Here is a 25,590-nt window from a genome sequence, read left to right as displayed (position 1 = left end):
AATTAGTCCTCCCAAATGATTGTGCTATTGGGATCGACTAAGATTTAGGCCTTATCAGGGTGAGAGGTCAACATAGGTGCATAGAGTCCAGCTCCAGTCACCATGGGCATGGGAGTGGGGGGAAAAGTGGACCTAATTACAGTGGGCCCAAGTGGAAAGAGGAGGCCATGAAAATCCCTTTTTTTAAGTGTTTTTATTTCAAATAAATTGGGCTGTCCAATTAATTGGTATAATAATGTATTCCAAATATCCTAATATCATCAAATGACAACATATGTACAATATATTGAATATTCTGGGAGCCCCCTCTTGGCATTGCAAAATAGTTAAGTCTGCCTGATAGTAACAGGTGATAGTGGGGAAAGTCAGTGAGCCAAGAATGAATGAGGGTGCTAGACTTTAATCCTACCATTACAGCATAAATTGGGATATAAAAAGAAGAAACAGAGAAAAGAGAGAAAGGAAGCAGAATGAGGGGAGGCTGACTGCTTTCTTTACCAACGGTGGACCGAGTTTGTCTAGCCCATTGACAGCTGGAGATAGGCACCAACACCCCTCACGACCCCAATTGGGACAAGTGTGTCAGATAATGGATGGATAGATGGACCGAGTTTGCTTGTTATGCATTGTCCAATTTATCAACGTAGCCCATTCCAGCTGTTTGTATGCTCACACCAAGTGTTTAACTTAGCTAGATGACAACCAGGCTGTTTGCAGCTGTAATTATAAAGACACATTTGAACCAGCTAACGTTAGCCATCAACATTAACCAATTTCAGAAACAAACAGTGTTCCTGGCACAGCAGTTGTCAACCCCCTTCTTCTCGCTGGGAAACATCTTTTTTAACTGCTGTGGTACAGTAAGCTTCTCCAGTTTTTGAGAACACAGGGGCTCATTGGTAACCTGACTCCGCCAGATGGATTTGCTGGATTTGCTCCGGATATCCATCTGGAAACCTTTCGTTGAAGTAATTTTGGGAAGGGGCGAAAATACTGGTTAGCTGATTGGCCTATGTTGGTGGTAGACGGGCCAAATAAACCAATCAGATCAACGAAGCATATGACGTACTAACAGAGGGACAACGAAAACACAACCACAAGCCAGGCTACTCTTGCTGCTGCAGGTAAAGGCTTGTTAGCTCAGCAAAGCCTCCAGAGCAGTGTTTTGCTCTTCTTTCAGTGAAGAAATACTCTCTAATTCCGATAAAACTTGCTCGATAGCCACGCTAACGCTTGTTTCATCGGCTGAAGCCGCCATGTTCTTTAGACTGAACTGTCGCGCTTCTCGTTGCGTCACACCTCAACCCGCCTCAAAGCCAAAGCTGATTGGACGTTCGTTTGGTGAACTGCTCCAAATTTTCTTTAACGGACAGTCTCCAGACTGATCTGTGAGTGAAACCTTGAAAGCTTGCGAGATCAGGATGGTCTCACGAGGCTAGCTCATTGGTAAGCTTTGAGAGCATAGTAGGATGTGTTTGGTTGCCCAAAGTTTGGCCCGTCAGTTTTCTAGCCCAGCTGCCTGGTTTTCCACATAGCCACAGACCCATTACAGAGACTCCAGCAGCACCTTTGGGTATTGAGTGGTTTTTTAGATAATAGCTGGGCCATTTTGGGGCTGGTTCCAGTAAATTCTCTAAATTTACGGCATTGTTTTTTGCTAAACTTACTAAGCTTACTAAGTTGTTCAATGCAGTTGTGGCATTTGCAGGTGTTGTTATCATTTTATATTGATGTTGGTCTGCCATTCTGATGAAGGTATGCTATAATGAGTCAAATTAGTTTGTTTGATTATGTAAATGAAGTGTAAATTTTGGCATTAATATGTTTTGGACGTGGTCTACTGAACCCTCCTAAATATCTAACCTTCCTAACTATTTTTATACATTCATTTGAGGATACATTCATTTCATGTTTATCTGTTTTGTTTGTTGTTGTGAGAAATTGATTGAATGACAGTCTATGAATAAAAACATAGTTATTCAAAAGTGTCCCTAACTATTTTAATTTTTCTTAATATAACTCTATTTCTCTGTTTCTAAACATCTGCATTGATCGGAGGCATGACTTAATTCCCAGCACCACAATAGAGTCTTGCTGAAGACTAGTAATATTATAATGTGGACCTTGCCATAATATTTGATTATCCCTTAGGTAAGTTGAGCAAAATCCAAATTGTGTATCCTTGATAATGGCAAGATATTTTCCTGTACATGTATAAAATATCAGCGAAATATGTGGAAAATATTATCCACTCTGGTTTTTGTGAAATCAGTGCCATGCATATTCTCATCTTATCAACTTCGCTTATACTTACAAAGCATATAGCTGGATCCCTGTTATTAACTGAAATGGAAAAACCAGAGGTTGTATTTTAAAAACAGAGATATTTCATGCTAGAAGCTTGTTTAAACTAAATTGCTTATTAGAGTTGTTGTCATGCAGTTCCAGGGACTTGATTGCCTCAAAACCTTTTCTTTAATTTCAAATCTAATACAAGACAGGTTTTTGCTGATGTTAAAAATAAGGATTTGGATTTTTGTGACCACTACTAATCTTAAAAAGAAAAACCCTTTTTTGTATTCATACATTTCTCATTGCAATCCAAGAAAATCCTAAGGCTATGCATTATGCATTATAGGCATTCTTTTTAACTCCTTCTCAGCTCCGAGCTTAACTGAATTTCTCTTCTATGAGAGAAAATCTTTACATCTTTTTTTTTTCATTAGCATGTGCATGTATTTATGTGTCTGTGTGCGCAAGTATGCAAGTGATATAGATGGGTTAGTTTCAAGAAGCTATGCTCGTTTAAACAAAGCAAATTCGTTTCCCACGTTACGCTCTCTCTTATTGTCTTTGTATCTTCTATCTCTTAATACTCAAAGCTCTGGCCTTGACTTAAACCCATTTTGATATAAACTTTCTTTCTTTCTTAGTTCTTTCTTTTTTCTCAGTTCTTTCTTTCTGTCTTTTCTCTGGAGTGTTCTGGATTTTGTTGATGTCCAATAATAATTCCACTGTCAGAGAGGTTCTGTCTGCATGCAGACAGAGCGCAATTGCGGACAAGGAAGCAAAATGATTTCCATGTAAATGGTGTCAGAATGTCAATTTGAAGTAAAGCTGTTGAGGGCAATGAATTCCTGAAGACGAGAGAGATTATCAAGGGGCAGTGACACCTGAATTGCATTCTCACAGATTCCCCTGCGCAGCCATTCTCCATAATGGTGCATCCATGAAAATAGCTTTGTTTGGCCTCAGGACTGTCAGTGTATAAAGTGTCAGTCAGACCAAGGCAATAGAAAAGAAAAAGGCTAAAGTATTAACATGTAAATCAATGCTATTATAAGCACAGGTGAGCAAATTTAACTATTCGAATAACTCTATTCTAGTATTTACCCTTAGGAAAATGGTTTTGTCATCAGTTAATTATATAACAGAAAGGACTCTGTGATTACTGACATATATGAATTGAATATTGTAAGATTTAAGATGAATAAGAATAGAATTAATGGACCATGGTGGAGGTGAGAATGCCAAATGGTGACATATTTTTTAAGCCAGCAAGAAGTTTTCTTTCATTCCATTCTAATGGCAAGGGCAATTTATTACTGGGTTAAGTGAAATTGTAATTTTTACACAATATTTTCCTAAATAACATTCTCTCTCCATCCATCCATCCATCCATCCATCCATCCATCCATCCATCCATCCATCCATCCATCCATCCATCCATCCATCCATCCATCGACTCATTGACTCGAAGGCATCCCTCTCACCAAGCATGCTTGTAGCAACAATGGAGAGGAAAAACTCCCTTTTAACAGCAAGAAACCTCCAGCAGAACCAGTCTCGGTGTGTGTGGCCATCTGCCGAGGCCAACTGGGGTTCAAAGAGACAGAAGCAGTCATAGAAAAAGAGTGTGAATCCAGGAGAGGGGTCTCTTGTCCGGCTCAGTAGCCCCGAGGGGGCTCGAGGGGAACGCTAGAGCAGAATGTGAGCAGCAGGGATTCAGAGACCAGTCCTCAGAGTACGGAGACAGGCGGGTGAGCAATCCAGAGCTCAACGAACTGATGGAGACAGCTTAGAATCAGGAATCCAAAACATCAGGCTATAGAGATCTGTCAACGGTTTAACACTCTGGTGTCCTTCAGCTGACGGAACGCTCCTCTTAAGTTCAGCAGAGCTGCCTCAATGAGCCACAGGTGCGGTACCATGCCCACCTGTCAACAACAACCACCTGTGGAAGAGAGTAAGTAGAGCGCAGAACATGGAACCCTGACACTAACCATCTATCCACCCATCCATTTTCTGTCACTCTTATCCCAAACTGGGTCGCGATGGGTGCTGGTGTCTATCTCCAGCTGTCTACGGGCAAGAGGCGGGGTACACCTTAGACAGGTAGCGAATCCATAGCAGGACCCTGAAACTAAACATATTTTATTTATTATTATCCCTTAAGGTGTATACGCTATTTTAAATCTGTAACTACAGTGTATAATATTTATTCCAAAACATCAGAGAATCTTTGTTTCACTGTAGAGCCATGTTATAGACACAGTTCTCCCCTCAAACACATGCATTGTTGCCACTTTTTGACCTAATATATAAGGCTTAATGATTGATCATGTTTGACAGTGTTCTTGTGGCCTCTCTATGTGAACAATGAAGTTATAAAAACATTTACCTTTAGAGTAAATCAAAGCAATTTTCATTAAACTCCACTTAATAGGATACAAATGTATGACCAATGGGTTAATGAATTACCAATTATTAAACCAGCTTGGAAACAACCAGACATTTGATAATTTGTCAAATGTAAGATGTTCACTTTATCTTAAGTAAGTAGCATTCAATCTAGTCCTTAGTAAATAATCCTTGTTTGCGCTAGTAAAGAAGATAATCTAACAAAAACTAAAAATATTATTTTTTTTTTCTCCCTTTAAAGTTACATTATTTGCCAGTATTGTTGACATTACCATCTTTGTGACCCAGAGGAACAACACTGGTAGTAAATATGAGGTATGACTGATATTTTTTTGGTGCTTGTGAATGGCTTAATTACTCATTTCATTACCTGTCTAACTCTGCCCACATACTGCTCAACTGATCGACCTGCTCCTGCCTCTTTTTAAGCTCCCTGCTACTATTCATCACCTCAGATTATTTCTCTTGAGACAGTGTCGAGAGTGGTTCAACGTTACCATAATGTTTCTGATTTCCTGGTCTGCTTCTCAGCCACTGAGCCTGCCTATTCCCATCTGATCTGTTTACCTGACCTGGCTTCGGATTCCTGGACCTCTGAGCCTGCCTGTTCTAATCTGTTTGCCTGACCTGGCTTTGGACTCCTGCTTGTTCTCCATTCTCCGGGGCTGCAGCATCTGGGACACTATGGGTGGCTCCCGCTGCATCTTTTTGGCAGTCCATCAGTTGGATCATACCTCGTTCTTTGGCTATGGACTGAACTGTAAACCAGGTTAGTGAATAATGTTCATAATCTTCCTCCGTTAGATTTACGTGGTCACTAGCCCGTGTTTCTTCTCTCCAGAGGTTTCTGCCTCAGACACCTTGGCCGCTGCTGCTGCAGATCCATTCCGCCAGTTTTTAAATAAACACCTTTTTGAATAATCCCACTGTTTGTATTGCCTTGAATACTGGGTCCTCTGTTCTGAGTCATGACAACTTTTGGAAACTGTGAACAGTTAACAGTTTCAACTCCATATTTACTTGTATGTTGAATTGCTTCAGAGAACTAGAACACATTATATATATTGTGGCATCAAAGTATTGACTTTTCATTTGTTTCTCACTTATTCTAATATTTATTTTTTCCTAAAGGTCAAAAAAGGCCTCTGAAAACGCATTACCAATTATCTACCAGCCTGCCTGCCTATCTACATTTGCATGAGAGTAATTGGGTAAATTTGGCTCTATTGTTAAGTCCTTTAAGGGACTAGAAAGTCACTGTATAAATAAAGTCCATTTACCATTTGTTGTTTCTTCAAAATTTATGAATTGCATCTAGAAATAATAAAGATGCTGAAACATGCTTGTCAGTCACTCAACGAGCATCTGTTGAATGTAGCTGCCTGTGGTATTAAGATTTAAAAGTCCTTTTCCACTGATTTACTTTTTGCTTTTCTGATGATTAACTGTAACATACACTGTCTGTCTTTTGTCTCTCTTCCCTCAAGGTTCAGCCAACAAGTGGTGTTGTCATTCTAAACAGTGAAGCAACATTCCTTCTAGAGGAGGGCATGTTTCCTCTCCAGATGATTATCTTTCCGATGTCCCACTCAGAAATCTGCTCCTGTCAGCATGATCGATGACCGTGATATTGACTTGAGGTTAATTCAAACCCAAAGTGCTGACTTAGATGACGAATCCCGATAAGAGCACTGAAGATAAGATCACAACTGAAAAGGAAAAAAAAAAATTGTCATGCAGCGTGGTGCTCCTTTTCCACTACCTCATCCGTTGGTTTCTATTGTGTGAATACCAAAAAGGAAAACCAATAAAGGTCCCTTGATTGAACTCTGTCTTGTCTTAAGTTGTTTGATTTATTGTCACTAAGAAATAAATGCGTTACTTAACAATGATTATTTTCCTTTTTTTTTTTTTGTTTTTTTTTTTGCCAGAAATGAACATTGGTTTAGAAAGGTTTTGGCTAATTAACCTTGTCTCAGCCTGATTTGTGTAATCCACTGAGCTTGTCACACTGCGCTTGGCTGAATTGAAGGAATACCTGGTGAGTAAAATTGCAGATCAATTCTCTGTTTGTTACATGCATCATTACACAGGAGCTGATGCACACATCAATCACAGTGGACACAGTTTTCAATTAAGAATAACAAAATCAATTATCAGGGAAGCTATTCATTTAATGCGGGAGCAAACATTTTCAAATATAAAGACGGTTTAAAAAAAGAAGTACAGTCCTCTGTATAGTACCAGAATACAGATTTAAAATGAACCTAAAGCTATTTAAAGTTATTAGTGCGTTAAAAGCACTAGGGACGTGTTTCTGCAGCTAAACACAGTCCCTGTGGGAGACATTTTTGATTGGGAACCACAGTAGAAAGATGTTTCAGTATATTGCAACAACATACTGGGCTTTTTCCCTTGGATTTCTGCAGGTAGCCTGTCTTTGGTGATTTGTTTCCAAAAAAAAAAAATCGAGCTGAGTGTACAGTGAATTTCAAACTGTGTCCAGACAGCGGTGATAGCAGGTAATAGAGATTTTATCTTATATTGCAGCAGCACAAGTTAACACAAAAAATAAAAATACAACCTTTAATATCATGCATTTGTATGGGTGAAAATAAAAATCAATTGTAGGATTATTTTGTTTTTGACAAAATCACTATTGGCACAATTATTGCACACCTGCTGTCAATACTCCATTCCCTTTGGTCAATAGGACAGCACAAGGTTGAACCAAACAAAGTGCATGATATTTGACCGTTCCTCTGAATAGGTTATTCGAGAAAGAGGATTTTAGTGTCTGACTTTGATAATTTTATTATTGGTTTAGTTAAAAAAAATTTCAGTTTTCTGATTGTGTCCTACAGATTTTAATTAGTCTTCAAATGTCCGTGATGCCATGCACTCTTAAAAGTTATCCAGTCAGTGTACAGCTACATAGATCACCCACCAAACTTAATATTAGACATTGGTTGAAATGGAGTCACCCTTATTAAGACCAGGATCTATATTGGGGAAATATATTGGTAAGCAAAATGAAATTCAGATAACTCTATGAGGCAGGAGGCTAGCAATGCTGAGCACAACCAGATATACAGTAACAGAAACTCTTATCTTACATCTTTGCCTCCACAATACCAGTGATACCAGCTGAATGCACACACGGCCGCTGATTTCAGCAGACTGACTTTTGAAAAGGCAAGTTATCAATATTGGCTTATGGTTGTGTGGTTATTGCGAAGCAACTATCTAAACTGTATTATAGCATCACCTGACCGAAGTGGTTCTTAAGCCAGCTTAATCCACACATTTTTTCTATTAGCATTTGGATTTACAATTATCCTGCAAAAAATGCTTTGGTTACATTTAGTTAAAAGCAATTTTCACCAATAATATAATAATAATGTCTCTGGTGATTTTGTCAAAACATTTCTTAACATCAATCTTCAACAAGGGAAAACCTTTAACTATATTTAACAGATACATGCAAATAAGCTTAGATTATATAGCAAAATAAATTTGACAGTGTTTATATTTATAGTTTACTTGTTACATTGCATGCTGTAACAAGTAAATCATAAATCATCTAATATCAAATGTGATTTAGACAGAATTAAATACAATGTTTACTTTGATCTATTACTGGAAAATTTAAACAATGTAGTTAAAAAAAATTAAATGTATTATAGTATTTGATGAATCTTTGGGCATAATAAATCTTTCTGCCTTGTGCTGTCTGCCTTAGGACCCTGAGGATACTGGACCTCACTTGCTGCAGAGGAAGGTTGGTGATTTGTATGCTGCCCATCTGATAGCGCCTCCTGGATCACAGATGGATTATTCAGGCTCATCCTCTGGCATATAGGCTCTTTCTTTCTTCTGACCTCCCCTCCAACCACCCTCACCCCTTCACCTCCCCCACTGTTCCTTCTACTCCAGGTCTACAACCTACACATTTGTTCCTTTTCTCTTTTATTGTAGACTACTTGGATGCTTCAGCAACAGAGAGAAAAAGGCAAATTTTCAGCTTTTTTCCCAAGAAAATGGAACAGTAACAGAAGATATACAATCAGGAAGGGTAAGTTACGAAGTTGTGATCATTCCTGTGATTAACTTAAAATGTGGGTTTTAGTTTGACTGAGAATCTATAGTTGTAGTAAAATAAAAGGTGAAAGAGAGGATTTAAAGCCTCTTACTGCAATTTGAGTGTGATAGAGGAGGATGGAGACATTGTGCACGTGCTTTAGAGCTGAGTGTTGGTTGATGCACAGCACAAATTGGTGAGTGTGGAAGTTGTTGTCTTTCTTTTAATACATTTGGTTTGATTACATTTACCTCCCTTATTAATTAAATAGATAAGCAATACTGAAAAAATATACCTTACCTTCAAACCTTTGTTGTGACAAAGAATTATAATGAAATGTTGAACAGATATCAGACTCATTAAGAACTGTCACATTAGCTATAAATCAAGCTTTAAAAAAAAATTTCTAGGACACTACTTTTAAAAAAATTTAGAAAAAAATGTGTCGCATTTATAGCTCCGTTGATGCGCTATAGATTCACTGATTAAAGCTTGTGTTTCTCTCCTCATCTGTCCCCTCAAAAGACACAGCTATATGTCAGCGATAACTGCCATGCTTTGATAAGAACTCCTCAGATCTCTCAGCTTCTCTAGATGTAATGTAAAAGTATGTGATGTATGACTTTGGCTTTGTGACAGTAATATATGCAGGTGTGTTGTCTGTTTTGGGGACATCAAATATCCATGGCTGTCTGTCTTCATAGTATGGGTTCGCTCTTTCACATACTTCCCACTGCGCTCTTGATTTAGATTCCAGAATTTGTCAGTGAATCATGCTTCCTGGTTGTGCCCCCTGCTTTCACATTGCACCCCGGTGCTGTTTGTTCTGCAGACTCACTCATGAATAATGGCAGATGTGCACAGGGATGTAGAAACTCAGGTAGAATTGGCTTTGACATCATCATGAATAGAAATAACCCCTACCATAGAAAATTCGCACACTAACATAGGAGAAAAAGGAAAGATGTTCTTTTTTCTCATTCAAAATTAGGATTTGGATTAGTCCTTGATAAAGTGTCTCATGGTGGAAGGAAATTATGTTTTCAGTTAAGTATTTCAAAGATATAAACATGGTAGTAGTAATCCAGTGATGTTTAAAGTCAAAAGGTGCAAGTTCTCAGTCAAGTTCCAAGTCCAAAACTTCCTATGTCAACTGGAAGTTTGAATGTGAAGTCATATATTAGGTAAATTCTTCAAAACTAATTTCATGAATAAACAGTAATAGTAACTTCAAAAAATTTTTACATCTTTAGAACACTATTTGATTGAATTTCACTCCCTCACACTATTTTTACTTTAAATTTATACTATATGAAGAAAAAATCTTTTGAGTAAAATTAATAAAAAGTGTTGATTTGGAAAACAATTGATTTATTTAACCTGTATTTAACATGGAAAATCTTTTTTAATAAAAAAAACTTTTTTCAGTGGAGTCCTAGGTTATAAATAAATCCTTTTAAAAGTTGCCTCAATATAATTTATTTACTTTTAAACAACTGAAAAAATTGTAAACATTACTAGGGTTTGCACTCGAGGACATAACAAGTTAAAGCATTTCTTTTTTTTGATTGGCTAACAAGACAACTTTTACTATTAATAGATTTCTTTTAACTACATAGGAACAATGGTAGATAATTGGTTGATTGAGACTAGATGTTAAACAGCATAAAAATAACATATATCCTTATTTTATATCCCCCCCTTCCTTATTGTGCAATGTCATACCTTCTATCATTAGCTCTTGGTAATGTAAATACACAATACACAGGTATATACACACTTAAAGGAGCTTAATGAGAGTTCATAAGTTTTTGCAGATGTTTGCCCCCTCTGGTGACAAGTTGAAAGACACCAGTGTGGTGCACATGCATGAAAGAAGAGAAGAGGCACTTGCTCCTGCATTCACACAGGCAATTTTTTTTTATAAGCACAATGTTGAAGGTAAGAACGTCCCTTTGTTCTCTTGCCAATGTGTCAATGGAGGAGGAGATTCAGCAAAGTGGCCCGATAAATGAGAGGGTGCACAGTGCAACATCACGTGCACACCCAAACAATGCAACCTGCATTAGTCTTCCATGAACTGACAAATCAGGCCCATGTAAGCAATCACATCAAACTTATTTTACACATCAAGCATTTGTTAAGGAAAAAAATAAATCGAAACAATATTTGATTTTTAAAATTTGACCAATTTATGTTTACAAACAAATAGAGCATATACACAGTATAAAATATTAATTTAATATAATATTCAACAATGTTCACCTTAACTGGAAACCCTTTGTATGCCATTGAGCTAAAAATCCAGAAATTGATATTTTCAGAGCACATTAGTAGACCCCTTTAAACAACACAAAAAATGTGCAAGCTATGGGCTAAATAAGAATAAAATGATTAATTGAATCTACTAATTACTAATTGGCTTAGGTAGAGAGAGAAATACACAGAGAAGACAATAGAATATTTCTAAATGTTCAGAATAAACAAAGGACTGGGTAAACTAACCTATTACCCAGAGGTCACTACAAAATACTTCTCCCTCATCAGGATGGGAAAAGTGTGCTTTAAAATGGGGGCTCCAAACAGAATCATTGCAGCCTCAATAGGGGCAGCCTCATTGCAGCCTCAATAGGGGCAGAAAAAAGGCTACCTCAAAGCCCACCCAATCAAAAAAAGGTTTTGGTGGGCAAGTTCTAGGCTTTATCCTAAGTTCTGGGGCTGAAGGTACTATAAGGTCCAGTTTGGAGGCTGGCAGCAGCGAAGATGAAGTTCAGATTTTCAACAAAGATGCATACAGTAAACCTTGGATGTCCACCAGTTTTCCTAGGTCAGGGACCCATGAGAGCTGGCATGATAATAATAGATGTACGTCATAGGGCAGCTAGTCATGAGAACAAGAGGTTGATGATGGTGGGGAAGACTGAGCTCTGGAGGCAGGCAGTGGTGAAAGAGGACATGAAACGATGTCAATGGCTGACAGTGGTGATGGGTAAGCCTGTTGGTCAGCAGCATGAGGTGTTGGACTTGACAAGAAGGCATGGGGGACCCTTGGTGAAATTCAGACAATTCCGACCACGGGCAAAGTTCAGGTGGCTTGAACTCTGGCCAAAGTCAGGTGCATTTAGAACCTACGAGTAATCTTTTCGGGTGCTCAACTCAAGTTGAGGACCCACAGTGGAGTGTAGGCTTTAACCCATTGGGAAGCTTATCTAAGATCTGGCCATGTAGTATGGGAATTCCACAGAAATCTCTACTTGTAGGGTGACTATAAGATGTAAAAAGTTTTTCATGGTGCTCTAAGGACACGGTTTCATGAAGGAGCTCCACCATGAACCTATAAATTACCTCAACAAGCAAAATGCGAAGGAGCTCAACAAGGAACCTACCAAGGAGCTTACTTGAACTGAATGTAAATAAACCCCAAGAAAACCCTTAAGAAAGGCAGCAAAACCCTTAGAGGAGACTTAAAGTAATGGTAATGAACTCTGGAGAAACTTCAATGAGGCTCTGCAAATGGAATTGCAGCCTGGAAAACCCTAAACAGCACTCTAGAAAGCGGAAAGTTTCCATGTTGCTCTTCACTCCCAAAACCAGGCAAGGCTCTGAAAGTGTTGAGGGACATTGATCCAATTGATCCACCTGGAAAAACCCTCATTTAAGGACTTAAAACCTGGTCCACTGGAACACCCTCTTTCAACAACCCAAGAATGCGAACATGAGGTGGGTCCACCTGGACACCCACATTTGTTAATAAAATATTTAAAATTCTGAGTGTGAAGAAAAAGACACAACCCTCTGAGGTGCAGTTATGTTTATTAAAGCAGCCATTTTTTTTTTTGACTTTTATCAGCTGCAGTGCATTTTAGGTTTAGATTTACAAAGGAATCGCCAGCCATTCCACTTGGAAGTTCAAATTTAGGAGAGCTTCTTTCAACAATTATATTTAGGAACTATGTTCTTGGTAAAAACTGAATGGATGATTAAACCAAAATTTGTCAGAATGCAATGGTTGAAAAAATTATAAAAACAGCTTTTTTTTGTTTCTTTGAAAAGAACAAACAAAAAATCCCAGGTTATGTAGTGTTACCATTTTATAATGTATTTTAATGTGTAAAGAACAAAAAAAACTGAATTATGGGCTTAATGAAAAGTATGTTTAAAACCTGCTTGAAGGTTGTTATTAAAAGCTACATAAATCTGACAAATGAACCTGATCAGTACATATATTGTTATAAAAGTAAAAGTATATATATAAAGTATATATATATATATATATATATATATATATATATATATATACTTTTTTTTAATTTAAACATTTTTGACCTATTCATTTCTCCAATGATACACGTCTGTTTATTTACAGTTATTTACAATTACTTACCTGGATGTTGCGCCTCATTCATTTCTGATGAGGGTACGTGTGTAAAAACATTCTTACATTTTCCACAAAACAACCCTTGCTGATTAGTGAGCTTCATTATATTTTCGTATCTTCTATTGTATATATGTCATCTAGAATACAACAATTACCCCACTATACTATTGCACATTGGCCTTGCAGTATAAAGGTGTACGAAAGTAAATGGCTGTATCTACATGATACCTATATATTGCTTTTTTTGTGGATGGGTGACTGTATTTTATAAAAAGTGTGAGATCTTTACAAATGATTTACATATGTACAACTGCTACAAAACACATGAAGTTACCAAATGTTAATATTATTTAACTAACTGAATATCATGATCAACCCTCTATATGTGTTGATATTTTTTAAGTGGAATCCACAGGAGATTGCTGAATGAATGTTCAAACTAATTAAGCTAAAAGTTTTATCGCCACCTGAGTATTGAACTTTAAGGTGGTCAGATCCACCTAAAACTAATTTTTAAACCAACACGTGTGGCATGAGTGCAACAGCAGCTCTAGTGTCAGCGTTACATAGCTTAACAGGTTTACTGTGTTGTATTTCCCTTCCACTTTGAACATATTGCAAACATCTGTCTCCATAAGTATGTAGGATTAAATCAAGAAGGGTGGAAAAATGGTTCTCCGTTGAGCGGGGGGGAGGTTGGGGAAAGCTGATCCTGTTCACGGTCCAGTGCTCTCTACAGTATATGATCGGTCTGCTGTCTGCGGTATCTTATTGACAGTGTGTTAGAAGATAAGCAGTGATTATTCCCTTGCAGACAGAAGCGGTGGGAGCACACCAGCCTCCCCTTTTTCTTTTTAACCACAGGCTCTTCCTGTTTGTTCAGATCTTGGACAGATGGGTTTAAAGAATATTTCACTCCCACGTTTTTCACTATGGTCATATTTCATAATTTTCAATAGTTAATGCATGTGTGATTTTTGTCATAAATAAGGTGCAAATTATCTTTATTATGCAAATTAGATTCCCCATTCCCTTTTGCACTAATCCAGCTCTGCAAATTATATTAAAATACACAAGGCCTACAGTGTCTTTGCGCTGCAACTGCAGCATTTCTGGTCTTTTCATTCAAGAGTTAACAGTAGATTTCCTGGAGTGCAATAATTTCCATAAATATTTTTTTCTGCTGCCATTATTAGCATCTTATGAATAACCCAGAGAGCAGTTTATTTTCTTCCATTCATGCTATGTTTAAATATAATTTCATTTTGATTATTTTCTTCAATGTAATAGCTTGGAAAGTTCAGTTTAGGCAATGTGAAGTTTTGTAGAAGATGTTTTGCCTCACATCAAAGAGGCTTACTCAGTTCTAACTAGTGTTGGAGAGAATTGAGATTAATATACTGTAGGTCTAACAAATAATTATGGGGAACAAAAGGTGGCTCTGATCCCACCTAACAGATTGGCCATGGAGGTCATCTCAGGGTTGTTAATGGTCATTAGGGAGTACTGATGAGTGGTTAACTCCCTTGACAGATTGGAGTCAACAGGGCAGGTGAGAGGTGAATATTTTGGGTATTTTTCCTTAAAGAGCTTTGTAAATAGGGGACGGGTTATGTCTAAGACCTCCTCTTCAAAGCGGGCAACACCCCGAGACGAAAAAATGGTTCACCTCAAAGATAAGACACCCAGAAACAAGGTGCACAACGTGGTTTACGCCATTCAGTGTAGAGAAGGGTACACAGACAGGTACATTGGAGAGACAATGCAACCGCTATATAGGCACATGGCTCAACACATGGGGGCCAACTTCTCAGGACAGGACTCAGCTGCTCACCTACACCTGAAGGCTAAAGGACACTCATTTGAGGACAGCAACATCCATATTTCTGCCAAGGAAGAAAGATGGTTGAACGAGGTGTTAAGGAAGCCATCTTAACTAATTTGGAAAAACCATCTCTCAACAGAGGAGGTGGTCTTAGACATAACCTTTCACCTACTTACAAAGCACTTTTAGGGACAATAAAGAGAAAATTCACCTGCCACCACCCTCACCTGACTCACACTTCAATGAAACATGTGACCAAAACCACTCTGAGGAGGGAGTTAAACTCCTTAATGACCATTAACTCCCCTAGGTGACCTCCATGGCCAATACAATAGGAGGGATCAGAGCCACCTTCAGAATTTCAGTATATTAATGTCAGTGCTCCCCAATACTAGTTAGAACTGAAGAAACATCTTGGATGAGAGTCAAAATATCTTCAAGAAAACATAAACAGTTGCTTAAACTGAACTTTTCAAGCTTGATCATGACCTAGATGACTGAGAATCTCCACAGATATCCACTCTAATAGTTTTGTGACATTCTATTGTCTTTCTTCTCTCAGACTCATGCTGGGTGGATGTAAACAATGTCGTGGTATCAAAACCACCTACATTTAATATTCATTACTCTGCAAATGCAATCCTCCCACATTAATGTGTATAGTGTTTTTATGAAAGCACATCTCAGTGGAATGAAAGAGATTCAAGCTGCATATCATATTAGAACTGAATGATTTCCAGCTCATATCTTTTGAAAAATCAGCATATTTACTAGATTTGCAGAACAATATTCTCACTTCAGGGTAGATTAGAATATTTCATACAAAAATACCAAGTCCATGTGGACATATAGGATTCATCAACACAGGATCACATGGAAAAAGTGGAAAATATAGAATAGAGAAATGTATATCCTGGAATATTACTGGGTAAATAGGTTCTGAAATGAAAATACTTGTGTGGGGTTGCAAAAATCACAATGCTTATGTATGGGAGATTTGGACTGGGTCCTAAACAAGATGAGGTACTGGGGATCAGTTGTATTGGTAAAAAAAAGAATGTTATAAAGGCATAAAAACATATATAGCTTATGAGATTAAATGTGAATTTAGATTTGTGGAAATGGACAGGAAATGCCTTTTTTGTATTTCTAAAAAACACATTAACAACTCACAAGCTGTTTAAACACTGCATGGAAAATGAGGAATATTCCACTCAAGATTTAACTTTAACTTTTTTAGTTGGTGTATGCTTGGCTCAAAATAGGCTGGTCTTTAAGACAAAAAGCATAAAAAAATAACCTTGTGCTTGCAGTAAGAATATCAAAATCTTTGCCGTCTTAAATTTTATTCAGGTAATCTGCTCAGTGTTAATAATTGTAGATTTATAAATTTGGAAGAGTAATTGTAATTTAAACTCATTGGGAATGGTGAAACAGACTTTATCATTTTGTATGAAGCTGAGACAAACAACTGTGAGTGGGCAACGGCTGATCAAACACGACATTCACACAGGGCTTACGATTTGTTTATTTGTTAATCTAAGTATTGAAAATGTTGCCACACAGACAATTTAAATGATAAAGAAGAATCTTTTTTCAACCAATTCCTTTAACACTACAGATAACCTAAAACTACTTATTTCTTACTCTTCAATAAAAGTATTTAATACAGGCACAGACTTTTGAGATGAGCGTATTTTTCTCCACATCCAGGCCTTCATAACAATTGCCCACACTAGACTTAATCGTACACTTAAGTACTTAAGTTTTATTTTCTATATAAAAACAGAATTCAGCTGTAAAAACTTGTTGACAGTAAGTTGCAGTCTGCATACAATTGCTCTGTCATTTTATTATAAATTTTAGTATATAATTGCTGAGTATCTTAAAGGGAAAACTAGTGCAGCAAATGTATTTATTTTGCACAAATCTTGACTGGTACAGACAAACTGGGAATGCTTTCTTTAAAAAAAAGGGGGCAACTGTTCAGAGTTGATTAGAAATAGATGGAAATAATTATAGGGCAATCTTGGAAAAAGGAAAAAAAAAAAAACAGTTAGAGGCTATGAAAGACTTTGCACTTACTATATCTACTCCAACCAGAAACTAAGCCTTCTCTGTATTTCTCCACAAACATTTCAATGCTTTTTTTTTTTTTTTTACTATTGCAACATTTTATATGTTTTGCATGTTGTAGGAGCTGGTTTTTTTTGTATTTTTGACCGGGTAGCAAAGCTTTCAAATTGTTAAAATGTCGCTCAAATTGTTTCCTCTCTTTGTGCACATTTCACCTCCAGATATGAAAGTATGTTGTCTTATAGATATTGTATTACGATCACTTTTTTCATATTTGCTATTTTCACAGTCTTGTCATCATCCTCATAATGAATGAAGAGCCACTGCTTCTGATTGGTAAAGAGGGCAAAATGCTGACTGCTCTACACAGTTATACCTTTCCCAACTCATACAAAGAAACTTGTGTGTAAGGAGTACATTTGCTTTGGACTCATGCTCTACTCAAGCTGGCTGCTGCCATGTATTCCTTGAACAATTAAAGTGTTGCACAGAGCCGGCAGCCGCGGGGAGCCAAGATGTCTCGTGATTCTGGATATCCTTCAGACAGCTTGGGCAAGCTGCAGAGCTGTTTGTGCCACAGATGGCTGATCACTAGAAACTGACTTCCCTATTTTTCCCTGCCTGGCACAGTTAACGTGTCTCATCACTATAACCACTTGAGAGTGACGGGGTGTTTCATGTGTTTGTGTGTAAATTGTGTGTCTCTGCTTTGTTTAGAGGGGTGTGGGGATTGAATAGAGGTTGCAGCAGGTAATTGTGAGCATGTTTGCATGCTGCACGGATCGAGCTAGGTTGTTGGTGGCCACATGGGATTTTGTTGGGATGCTTGAAGATCAGTACTGATAGTAAAGTGCATTTAGATTTAAAATGTAGAAGCTGAGCTGCTTGAAAAGGAGAGCAGCTCATTGTAACTGATGAATCACATTGAAACCAGTGGCTGTTGAGTTTGTTTCAGAGAAAGGTCCATCTGTCTGATTTCTCTCATCTACAGTGGAATTTCACACAAAAAACAAGTCTACATATTTGCCAGTCTGGTACAGGAACGCTCTCTGTACTCTATTCCTTTTTCAGTCTCATCTATAATTCCCTAGAACTCACCATTGGGAGATAAGCTGAGGAAAAATCCCTGTGAAACTGTTAAAATATGATAACAATCCTTGAAATGATTAGTAGTGATAATAGTTATGCTTTAATGGACTACTGCGGAATGACACATGAAGTATCGAGCAAAACTGAAACACAAATTACCCCTGTCTCTTTCCTGCAGATTTATGAGGGCTTTCCTGAAGGCAAACTGGCTCTTTTGAGACTATGGTGGCTGCTCAGCTATTCTTTCTCATCAGCCTGCTCTTTGTCATCCAGCTGGAGCAGAGCCGAGGGAAGGACATCTCATTAGGTGATAATCTCCTGGGTGAGTAAATGAATGAGAGAAAGCAGAGTGAAAAGAATACTAATATTATTGGATTTCCCATGCTTATCTGGACCACAAAACTTCATCTGCTTTTAGTTTTAGCTAAACTGTCCTCCTGTGGCTTCAAAAAAGTCACAAAATTTGAAAAACAAAAAAGTGTTTTTTCTTACATCTATGTTCCTTTACGTTAAGGAATGACATTAAATTCATATTCATCAAGATTCTGCACAATGTGCAAGAAGCTTTCTTTTATTATTCTTGTTTTATATTATCTTTCAAAAATAAATGCACTGTACATATAATTCAACAGGTTTTGGAAGTGATTACTGCTCACTGTAAAAAGTAAACGATAATATAGTTGTATTATACTGGTCTTATCTAAATATTATTTATCTTGCTTCTACAGTTTTATGGTTGTTTAATATGTCTTTAAATGACTAAATCACAAGATTCAGAAAAGCAGTGTTAATGCCCTAAAATGTGGGGTTAGGCCTTCAGTTTCTGATCAGAAATCAGGAAAAGTGTACAGTATAAGCAGTACACAACTATAGATAAATGGGTAATGCTATTTCTAACGATTAAGTCAAATGGTGTGAACCAATGGCGCCCTCTAGTGGTACTGTATAAAACTAAACCTCTAAAACAGTTTCTTTGATCTATTTTTTCTACTTCTGAATAGACAACATTGATTTATTCTCACTTTCTCCTTCTAACAAGAAAAAGAGACTTTGATCTAACCTCACCTTAACATGTATTTGGGCAGTACGAAGAATATGTTTCACATAGTTTGTTCAGCTGGTTTATAAATTATAGAAGTATAACTTATATATAGTTATAGCATTTCTAGAGTAAGGTTAATTGTTTAGTTTTTACATAGAGTGTGACATATATCCTGCACAATTTAGCCAAAAATGGTCAGTTAGTAGGAAAAAATATCAATAAATGTAAAAACCTTGGCTGTGTAAGTCATAAAACTTTTTTTAGAAACATGTTTTGGCTTAATTTTGGGATCTAATAGAAGTCTGCCACCAACATACATGTTCTCTTGGCCAAATGTTCCACACAAAGTTGCTTAAATCTATCAGATTGTGAAGAAGTCAAATGTTAACAGACCTTTTCAGCTGGCGTTCCAGACCTGTTATATAGAGTTCTGCACTCTGGACAGGGCAATCCAAAAATCTAATTGTTATTATTTTTTTTAATATGGATACATGCTTACTAATTCTAATGCTGGAATATATTTGGTTTTCTTTATGTTCTGGCAAACACATGAGACATATGTTTATATTTCTCTTTTAGTATTTTAACCCAATGATCTACTTTGTTTTTTATGTTATTTTTCATTATGTAACACATACTGTATATCCACAAATGTTTTGAAAAATTCAAACAAGGTATGAATATTTTCTGTTCAGGCCTCTTTTTCTGTATTTTCAATGCTTAGTTTGGTAATATTGAGCTCATAGGAGGTTGTTGTCACATGTAAATCACTGCTCCCTTAAAAGGGAGTTTTTCCTCTCCACTGTTGCTACAAGCATGCTTAGTGTGAGGGATTGCATTCGAGTCAATGAGTCGATGCATTCAATTGGTTTTCCTTAGATAGAAAACTTTGAATCAATTTGACTGTAAAGTGCCTTGAACTGTAAATTCCCTCGAGATGAGATGTGTTGTGAATTGGCACTATATAAATAAACTGAAATGAATTGAAATTGAATTGCTAGCACTGTGCAGACAGTCCCACAGACCCTCCAGTGCTTTTTGGAAGTTTCTGTTTTGTCTGTTTTAAAATTCAGAGAAACATTCTCATTTTATAATGTCAATATTCTTTGAGATTGCATTATGTTTTATGTATGTATTTAGTGTGGGTGCCACATTCTGCTAGGAGAAAAATGAACTTTATTTCATGTTAAACTGACCATAATGGATAGACCAGATACAGAGGAAAACTAAATGCTAACATTAAAACAAAAAAAGGTGCTTTTACACAGAATCAGTTGAAGTGTGCATTCTAATAAAAAGAAAACACTGCCAAATGATTTTATTTTTTTTTTGCCTTTATAAAATTTTATTTTTATATTTAAGTTCAAAAAAATATATATAAAATAAATTTTTCAAGAAAGTAAGTTAATGTGTTTGAAGCTATTTTTGATACGAGGTGTTGGTAATGCTACAGGGAATCTGCTGCCATATAGATGTTCTTAAATCTATTTTCTTTTTCTCTCTTTATGCTGTAACAATATAAACAGATCCAGAAAAACATCAAGGAGGCAATGAGGTCATCACTTCATCTCCTGTACTGGAAACAGAACTGGATCAAGACAGCATAGGATACAAAGGTTTGGGCTTTCTTTTTTTAAGTGGAAAATCAAACCTACAGCCTTTTACGTTTTGTCAGGAGACATTTTTATTAGGCTTTTTGGATCCCTTGTTTAGACCCCATCCTTAACATTTTTACATGCAGACACATCAGGACCACACACATATCCTGGAAGATTTGCAATGACATGATACTGGTGCAAAAGTTTAGGACATCCGCCTTAGAGGAAATGAGCTTTGTGGCAGAGGTCTTCATCCTGATGAAAGATGCAAGCAGAATAAAATTATATAAATGTAGTATTGCTAAGGTTGGTTGAACATTCATAATGAGAATAAAAATGTTTTTTTTTTGTTGCTGGCCTTATGTACAGTAATCCATACAATTCTAATTGGATCCACAGACTTAGATATTTGCTTTCGAAGGACAAAGTGGTTGTGGAACTCATCTAGTGGTCTCTTTTTTTTTGCTTTTATATTTCATATGAATTTCTTTTTTGTCTAAGTGGAGTATGAAATATGCACTGAACAATGAAGCTGTCTCTACAAACCATTGTCTTTTGAAGGATAGCATTGAACCCAGTGAGAAGTCTTTGTTGTTTTTTGCTGAGACAAACTCTAATGCTACACAAATGCCAATTCAGCTTCTTGAAACCACGTGTGGAATGTCTGAAGCTGCACAATTCAATCGGTTTTCCTCTTGTTTTGACATTTATTGGTTAGGCTTTGACATGAGATGTACTGAGGTGGAACAAATGTGTTCTTGTCAGTCTAGCTCTAGTAAATTTCCTACTGTGCTGACCTCTGTATGGAGGACACATGTAATAAATATCTTTCATGTCTTTCCTGGACACTTCGATTGCTACTGCAACAGCCACAAATTCAGCTTCTAATGAATTCTGTATTAAAAATTTCACCTATAACAAAAAGCTTTTTAAGTACTGATACAACCACACTTCTTCAATTGCTGACATTTTGAAAACATACTTTAGTGTTTTTTCGTGAATATTTTTCAACCACCTTACCTGCAGTATATTTTTTCACATATTTGAGGGTATGGCTCAATCAGGTTCTGACTCACTGAGGTTTTTATTCATAATTTTTAAGATACAGCAGTTCCAGCTTCAGCAAACTGCCACAGATTGGAATCAGCCCTGTACTTTGACTAGGCCATTCAATCACATCAATATACCTCAACCTAAGCCATTCCGTTGTAGCTCTAGCTGTACATTTAGGGTCAACTTCCCATTGGAAAGTAAACTGCTCTAACTGGCTATCTTTCAGTACTCCAGTTCGCTTTGTTCATCTTTTCTTAAACTATTAGTTATAATTTCCCTACTGAAGAACAGAACTCCCACAGTATAGGATGCTGTCTCAACATGTTTCCTGCAGGCGATGGTTTGCCCGTGGTGGGATTCGTTGTTAGCTTTCTGACACACACAGGGTTATGAATAAAAGTCATAAAGTTAACTTTTGGTCTCAGCTTACCAGAGACTTTCTTTCACTTGTTTGTTGTCTTCTTTAAGTGGTTTGTGATTTAATACAAACAAGACTTCTACTTTTTTCAGCAACATCTTTCTTCTTACCACTTTTAAGATGTGTGGGATGCAAAACTAAGAGTTATCCAGTTGACAGATTCTCTTACAATAATTAAGAGTTTCTGCACATTTTCCTGAGTTAACAGGCTTCATAGCTGCTTTTTAATGGCCTGTTTTGGAGGATGACCAGCGCTTTCTAAAGAGTGCCTTTGCAGAGAGAAGTGCCATGCTCTTTTCCTTGTTGGATGATGGACTACTCCACAAGGCTTTGATGTGGTCTCCATGCTGCTTTTTGCACTATAATGTTCTCTGACAAACCTCTAGGGCCATAACAGAGCAACTCATTAAATACATTACTCTCAGGTGCACTCAGTTGTTTAATTTGGTGTACTCAGAAAGACTGGTAGAATGTGATTTTATTATTTCTGTTTCTTTGGAGCATCAGAGTTCTGGAGAATGGATAAAAAATTTTATTTTTTTATATTCCTAAAAAGATTTCCGCAATGGTTCCTTCTATCCCACAGAAATGCACAGTATGGGAACAAGATGACAGACGTATTATGCACTGTGTATACATGCCAGCTCTTTGTGACTGATATGACCATCAAGGTTTGCACTAGTGTGCCAACTCATAAAGAAAGTGAGAAAAAAAGCAGAAGGCATACAAATCAGTTTCTCATCCAATGCTTAAAGGAGAGGCTTTCAAGCATTGTGATCCAAATCTCCTGTTACCTATGCAAGGGAAGGAATCTACAAACCAAAAAGGACACAAATGAGACAAGTCCAAGGAAAAAAGTGTTGCGCGCAGATATTGATGAGAATCTGCATGTAAAACAGAATAGAATACATATGAAGCCACTACCGGTAATAGAAATGTGTAGACAGATCAAACAATCGTCTCATCCAGCATCCTGATGCCAGGTACAGAAGGAAGATTCCAGTAATGTCCTTTGTAAAACCCACCCTTATATCTCATGAGCAGAACAGTAAACAGTGACTAATAGATGATAGCTGAGGCCAAATTTGTTGCTGTGAGGAGCTTCCAAAAAAATCTATTTTCTTCCATAAACATTTTTTTTGGAGAGTTGGTTTTATTCTTCTTGGACAAATTTCTCTCCTGGCTCAAAATCAACTGGAAAGGTCCTCTGGAATGAAATAAATAAAGAAATAAATAAAAAATACTATAGCTCCCGGGGTTTGGCACACACTCTTAGCAATCTCTGCCATTTTGTTTGCTGTGTTGCCATGAGGACGTGAATGCCTTTGTGGCAATACTTTTTTCAACCATCTGTTCCTGGAAATCCTGATTTTTTTTTATTTAGTTTAATTTGAGAGTGAGGTATTTAAATTCACAAATTCACCTTACTTGTGAATGCTCCACCTGCTATTATGTTGAGTGAATGCAGTGCCTAAAGTACGAGCTCTGCATGTGGAATCATGTCCCTTTGTTCATGTTTATATCCTGTTGTGATGGAAAGAAGCTTATTTTTCTAAATGCTCTTGAAATGAGAATAATTATGTTGTTTTGGGGATGGAGGGGAGGAAGAAAGAAAACAAGACTTTATTGTCTTCCACAGCACAATGACTCAATGTCACTCATGAAACCCACTGAGCTGTCAGATTCACAGTGAGGATAACATTTACTCTGAAAATAAGCACGAACAAACAGAGTTGGGAAAATAGGCGTGAAAAAAGTCATAGAGATGCGAAAAAAAAGAATCAAAACGTGGGAAAACTGAGAAATACGACACAGCATTTCACATATTTATCTGCATTTTGTGTTAGATGAAGGGGGAAAACATAAAAAATAAAAGAAAAAAAAGGTAAAGGAGAGTTGAAGTAACTTTGGAGTGAAAAAAACAAAAAACAAAAAAAACAACATGTTTTTAAATGCAAACAGAGGCTCGTGCTGAGAAAGTAATGTCCCATTTTTCTCTAGCTGTTTAGTGAATGTGATGTCTTAGCTCTGAGCAGAGTTGAAAAGTGAGCACAATGGAAAGATTTCAGAGTGAATTTCAGCATAAGCTGAATAGATACACCTAAAATCCAGAGGTATCCTATCCACTTCTGTGATATGCACAGTGCCTTGCAGAAATATGAACTTAGGCATGCTATAAACACCAATTCAGGTAGTTTTTGGGATTGCAAATGATAGAGCAACACAAATGGATAAATAACTATAATAGGCTACAAAAAGTGTGGTACAAATTGTCTTCAGTTTGTTTTACTCTGCTACTCTTAGATAAAATCCAGTCCAACAAATGCCTTCCGAAGTCAATTTATCGTTAAAAAGAGTGCAGCTATATTTGATTTATCCCTTTATAGGGCAGTCTGTGAAATACTTAGGAAACCAACATCTCCAGCCAATAGTGTTGTTGGAATCCAGGACAAGATCTTATTACCTTTGTAACATTAAAAAAATATGGATATTTTGATGGCAAAAATTTATGTCAGTATAAAAACAAGAAATTGCAAGAATATATTAGGAAAAATAACAAAAGTGCTTCTATAAGAAATTCCTGGAAAAACACTCCAACATAACCTTAGAGGGATTAATGCTGATACTGGCACTAACATTTTTTAGTTTATAAATCTAAATATTATTGTTTACCAGGCTAATTAACTTTTTATCTTTTCAATTAGCTTTTTACCTTTTTTTCTTGACTAAACTTTTTTTTCCAACTGAATTTACAGTACACTGGAAAAAATCCTAAATTTAGATAAGTCATTTTGTTTTCTTTAAATAAGTGCATTTGTTCTTGAATTAAGGAAATAAAAGAGATTTGCCAATGGAACAACATCATTTAGATTTAAAAATAAGAAAAAAAACTATTTGATTGTCTTATTTCAAGAGCAAATTATCTAATTATCTTATTTTACCATGCATTTGTAAGAGATATAAAGGTGATCAAAAACAGTAACTTCCCCTATAAAGGGCTAATTTCAGTATAACTTTATACAATTCTGTGAAGGCCTCAGAAGCTTAATAGAGAACACAAGTGAACAAACAGCATCATAAAGGTCAAGAAACACAGCAGAAACAGTTTGGCAAAACTTGTGGAGACGTTTATATCAGGAAAAGGTTTAACATGATGCCAAGAGCTCACTGAGCTGTCTTCAATCCATCAACTGAAAATGGAAACGAATCAAGCTTGTTGGGGGGGTGGAAGGGGATTTTAATTAGGGTAGCAGCCAAGAGGTGTCCATGGCAACTCTATCCACATTTAGGTGGGATAAAATTAGCCAATAGCCATTTAGCACTTGGCC

At 36.8% G+C, this 25,590-nt stretch overlaps 1 long non-coding RNA gene across 1 annotated transcript; it reads left to right on the top strand.

The window, feature by feature from the left end:
• The first annotated feature begins 8,550 nt into the window (after positions 1-8,550).
• On the top strand, positions 8,551-20,804 carry LOC107095791. The gene is made up of 3 exons (XR_001481758.1): positions 8,551-8,776; positions 18,329-18,472; positions 20,719-20,804. It is a non-coding gene; the product is annotated as an uncharacterized LOC107095791 (long non-coding RNA).
• The last annotated feature ends 4,786 nt before the right edge of the window (positions 20,805-25,590 follow it).

Source organism: Cyprinodon variegatus, unplaced genomic scaffold, assembly GCF_000732505.1.
Source record: "Cyprinodon variegatus isolate N-32 unplaced genomic scaffold, C_variegatus-1.0 Scaffold573, whole genome shotgun sequence".
NCBI classification, from domain to species: domain Eukaryota; kingdom Metazoa; phylum Chordata; class Actinopteri; order Cyprinodontiformes; family Cyprinodontidae; genus Cyprinodon; species Cyprinodon variegatus.
Note: the sequence above shows the minus strand (reverse complement) of the source record. Positions and strands in the feature narration are given on the sequence as shown.